We start from the raw sequence: 6,115 nt of genomic DNA on the forward strand, positions 1-6,115 counted from the left end.
CATTAATTATCCCATCCCTGTAGTCACACGTAACATTTATTATCCCATCCCTGTAGTCACACGTAACATTTATTATCCAATCCCTGTAGTCACACGTAACATTTATTATCCCATCCCTGTAGTCACACGTAACATTTATTATCCAATCCCTGTAGTCACACGTCAAATTAATTATCCCATCCCTGTAGCCACACGTAACATTAATTATCCCAACCATGTAGTCACACGTCACATTTGTTATCCCATCCCTGTAGTCACATTTAACATTAATTACCCCATCCCTGTAATCACACGTCACATTAATTATCCCATCTCTGTAGTCACGCGTAACATTAATGATCACATCCCTGTAGTCACACGTCACATTAATTATCCCATCCCTGTAGTCACACGTCACATTAATGATCCAATCCTTGTAGTCACATGTAACATTGAAACATTAATTATCCCAACACTGTAGTCACGTAACAATAGTTATCCCATCCTTGTAGTTACACGTAAACTTTATTATCCAATCCCTGTAGTCACAGGTAACATTTATTATCCCTTCCTTGTAGTCACACGTCACATTAATGATCCCATCCCTGTAGTCACACGTAACATTAAGTATCCCATCCCTGTAGTCACACGTCACATTTATTATCTCATCCCTGTAGTCACACGTAACATTAATTATCTCAACCATGTAGTCACACGTAACATTTATTATCCCATCCTTGTAGTCACACGTCACATTAATTATCCCATCCCTGTAGTCACACGTATCCCATCCTTGTAGTCACACGTCACATTAAGTAGCCCATCCCTGTAGTCACACGGCACATTTATTATCCCATCACTGTTGTCACACGTCACATTCATGATCCCATCCCTGTAATCACACGTCACATTAATAATCTCATCCCTGTAGTAACACGTCACATTAATTATCGCATCCCTGTTGTCACACGGCACATTAATTATCCCATCCCTGTTGTCACACGTAACATTAATTATCCCATCTCGGTAGTCATGCATAACATTAATGATCACTTCCCTTCAGTCACCCGTCACATTAATTATCCCATCCCTGTAGTCACACGTCACATTAAGTATCCCATCCCTGTAGTCACACGTCACATTTATTATCCCATCCCTGTTGTCACACGTCACATTAATGATCCCATCACTGTTGTCACACGTCACATTAAGTATCCCATCCCTGTAGTCACACGGCACATTTATTATCCCATCCCTGTTGTCACACGTCACATTAATTATCACATCTCTGTAAGTAACATTCAGTTTCCTTTTTCAGTAGATACGTAGCATTCATTATGCGATCCCAGTAAACAGTTAGCTTGAGTTTAAGAATTGAATTTGTGATGATAAATATATTGATTGTTCTTCTACATATTCCAGATGGTAACGTTGTCGAAATGTATTTTCATCATTTGAGTTATTATATGATTTTAATTTGATTTTACCCGCGTCTTGATGGTGATATATACGTAACTGGGATTCTATCGTTATCCTTGATCACATTACGATGTAAATTGTTATCATCTGATGTCAAACAACCTGTTATTTACCAAAGATTAAATCGTACAATACATCTATAGGATGCATTAGGAAGATCCGGTACAGCGGAGAGCCGTCTGACCTGGTGTGGAGGGAATGTCGACCACACAGTACTGTATGGTCAGCGCGTACCACAAGTACACTTTCTCTAACCTAGGCCGTCAGGATGACCATACAACAAGTACAGCTTTCTCTAATCTCGGCCGCCAGGATGACCATACAGCAAGTACAGCTCTCTCTAATCTCGGCCGCCAGGATGACCATACAGCAAGTACAGCTTTCTCTAACCTAGGCCGTCAGGGTGACCATACCACAAGTACAGCTTTCTCTAACCTAGGTCGTCAGGGTGACCATACCACAAGTACAGCTTTCTCTAACCTAGATCGTCAGGNACAATAGTGTCACATAACTGACCACCCACAATAGTGTCACATAACTGACCACCCACAATAGTGTCACATAATTAACCATCCACAACAGTGTCACATCACTCACCAACTGAACTGTGTCTCATATGTAATAGTGTTCGGTCTGTGCCGACGGCCTACCTCAACACTCTAACGATGAGTGCCGACGGCCTACCTCAACACTCAAACGATGAGTGCCGACGGCCTACCTCAACACTCAAACGATGAGTGCCGACGGCCTACCTCAACACTCAAACGATGAGTGCCGACGGCCTACCTCAACACTCAAACGATGAGTGCCGACGGCCTACCTCAACACTCAAACGATGAGAAGAGACTCTAAATGTTGTTAAGGCTATACGAAACCTTTTTAATGTTGACAAGGTCGAGATATAGTTTATACTCGAAATAATTAGAAAGATTAACATAAAATCTTGCTCTAGCAGAGCCAGATAATTCCCTCTGCCAATTTCGAACAAAATGTCTTTAATTTTAATTTTAAATAGATGCATAAAGGCGTCTATACTACCTACAGACTGCATGTAACAAACATATCCAAAACCTTTAGAAAAAAGAAGTTCTTTTACCGCACTAGCCCAATTTTGTTTGGAAAACTGTTCAGCGTCCTGATACAAGATGTTATATACTGATCTAACAAGATCGCTTGTTGAATCGCATACTATCCTCAGCCAATAATTTATTATTCTGCAATATCTTGTTATTTTTAATGGAAAACGACCTAGCTCACCATGAACAAAGTTATTTTGTGTTGTAGGCTTTACATATAATAATCTTGTACACGTTCAATATCCGCAGCCGAATGAAAGCGCCATACCTCACTACCGTAGCAAAGCACGGGCATTCCTAATTTATCAAATAAACTAACAAAATGTTGGAAGTATTTTTCCATTTTGAATATAGATTTAGTAGCTTGGGCAGCCAGAGTTGTCTGAGCCTAATAAATATGAGCCTTGATGTGGCAGAACTATACCTAGCTTTAATTATATCAAGCATTTTACCCCTTACGCCAACTTTTATTAGTCTAAGCCACAGACTGTCCCTTAGCTGTCCCTTAAACCAAAACCAAAATCAAAGGCTTTTGAGAAATCAATAAAAGCACAATGTAGACTTTTTTTAAATGAAAAAGATGGGAGATAACTCCTTTTAAATTACGGATATTATCTAGGGTACTGTGACCCGTCCAAAATCCAGCCTGTGCGTCAACGTAAACCTTATATTCTTCGGCCAATAATTAAGCCTATTATTCAAAACCCTCGTTATTCCCCTTCTTAAAAACAGAATTAAACAATAACAGCATGTATGGTAACAATACATCAACACCATACATTAAAAGTTCATTAATTAATAAATCAGGCCCAGCGCTTTTACTTTTTTTAGCTGAGCGACTGCTTTCATTATTTCTTCTCGTTCAATATCACTGACCATAATGGATAATGATACATGTTTGTTCATCAGAGAGCGTGTTGCAATAATGACCAGACCACTATGGAAAGTGTTATACCTATCACGATGAGGGAAGGTTTTGTATCACTCTCTACTACCGATAGAGAAGAAACCGCTGAGCACCAGTTTTAGTGTAAACCACTGACCTTTCGTGCTCGAACGCCTGTGTTGTACACTCCGAGAATGGATGTACCAGTCTAGCCATGCTTATCCTCACACCCTGTCTACTGTTCTCCGTCACGGTAATGACGTCACAAGTCCCAGTTTCGAGTTGCGATGTTACCACATCTGACGCTTGAATACGACGTATATGTCGGTTGAAAAATTAAGATTGGACTGTTTGTGATATCTAAACGTGTGACAGGATAACTAATATTAACCAGGTGTGACTGGACTGCTGTGTCTAAAGCCTCGTTCTCATGAGAGAGGAAGTGAGCTTAAGGCAACAGTTAGCGCTCGGTTTTATCGTCTTGTAATACAGATTATCGTGGCTGAGTTGACGAGTTGTACCTGTGTTGGGAACCGTCTGTCCCATTCATGAGCAAATTGACGACCGAGTATATGGACGGAATTGATGGGAAAACGTATGAAAATGCAATACCTGCAATGGCCCGACCGCGCGGGAAATGGAATTGGATTGGAGCTGTACTTTTAACAAGTAAAATGGATTTTGTTTAATTGCATTTAAATGCCGGAATGCACGATAGAACGCATTTTATTAAATATCAATCAGTCCCCAGGTCGCCGTAATTCTACGATGAATAATAAATGAACATAAAATAATATTTTTTCTCGTAATTGTGCTGCGTGCAAGATGTATTACGTATATAAGGGGCAGATGAAGCATTAGGGGTCCGTCTGCTGAAGGAAAGGGTGTGTCTGCACAGCCATTTTTACAACCAATCAACGTTCGTCAAGGTGTAACAATTATCACAAGGATCTGCTCTAGTTCTAAAATACATGTACAGATTATCTTGGCCATGACTTCATCCTGACATAATCGAAAGTTACAATCAAGTAACATTCACATCCTTATCCATTAGTATCAAGTAACATTCACATCCTTATCCATTAGTATAGAGTAACATTCACATCCTTATCCATTAGTATCAAGTAACATTCACATCCTTATCCATTAGTATNAGGAACAGCTTTCTCGAACCTAGGCCATCAGGATGACCTTACAACAGGTACAGCTTTCTCTAACCAAGGCCGTCAGGATGACCATACCACAAGTACAGATTTCGCTAACCTAGGCCGTCAGGATGACCATACAACAAGTACAGCTTTCTCTAAACTAGGCCGTCAGGGTGACCATACCACAAGTACAGCTTTCTTTAACCTAGGCCGTCAGGATGACCATACCACAAGTATAGTTTGCTCTAACTTCGGCAGTCAGGACGACCGTACAATGAATACAGATTTCTTCAACCTGAGCAGTCAGGATAAGCATATCACGAGTGCAGCTTGTTCTAACCTAGGTAGTCAGGAAGACCGTAACACAAGTATAGTTTTATCTAATCTAGGCAGTTAGAACGAACGTACAATGAGTAGAGCTTTTTCTAACCCAGGCCGTCAGGATGATCGTAACACACGTATAGTTTTCTCTCACTTAGACAGTCAGGACGACTTACCACGAGTACAGCTTCCTCTTACCTATGCAATAAGGATGATCGTAACATAAGTAAAGTTTTCTTTAACATAGGCAGTCTGGACGGCCGTACCACGAGTGCAGCTTCCTCTTACCTATGCAATAAGGATGACCAAAACACAAGTACAGTTTTCTCTAACCTAGGCAGTCAGCACGACCGTACCACGAGTAAAGCTTTCTCTAACCTCAGCAGCCAGGACGACCGTACAATGTACCGCGAGTACATCTTTTTCTACCCAAAGGCAGTCAGGATGACCGTACCACGAGTACAGCTTTCTCTAACATAGTCAGCCAGGAAGACCGTACCACAAGTACAGCTTTTTCTAACCAATGCATTCAGGATGACCGTACCGCGAGTACAGCTTTTTCTAACCAATGCATTCAGGATGACCGTACCACAAATAGAGTTTTCTCTAACCTAGGCATTCAGGATGACCGTACCATGAGTACAGTTTTCTCTAACCTAGGCCGTCAGGATGACCGTATTACAAGTATAGTATTCTCTAAATTTGGCAGTTAGGATGACCATACCATAAGTACAGTTTTCTCTAACCCAGGCCGGCAGGATGACCGTAACACGAGTACAGCTTTCTCTAACCTAGTCAACCACGATGACCGTACGACGAGTACAACTTTCTCTAACCAAGTCAGCCAGGATGACCGTTACACGGGTACAGCTTTCTCTAACCTAGTCAACCAGGATGACCGTACGACGAGTACAGCTTTCTCTAACCAAGTCAGCCAGGATGACCGTTACACGAGTACAGCTTTCTCTAACCTAATCAGCCAGGATGACCGTAACACGAGTATAGTTTTCTCTAACCTAATCAGCCAGGGTGACCGTACCACGAGTATAGTTTTCTGTTACCTTGCATCGACTCATCATCGATTGGTTGCTTACAACCTTTCTTTTTTAAATTGTTAGTTAATTTATGACGGCAAAATATGACTCCCATTCAATTTTATATACAGTGTATTCTGTCTTGCCGCAAGGCCAGCACTTGTCGGCAGTGAGCTCTGGTAGTGATTCCAT

Source organism: Mizuhopecten yessoensis, unplaced genomic scaffold (assembly GCF_002113885.1).
Source record: "Mizuhopecten yessoensis strain PY_sf001 unplaced genomic scaffold, ASM211388v2 scaffold715963, whole genome shotgun sequence".
NCBI classification, from domain to species: domain Eukaryota; kingdom Metazoa; phylum Mollusca; class Bivalvia; order Pectinida; family Pectinidae; genus Mizuhopecten; species Mizuhopecten yessoensis.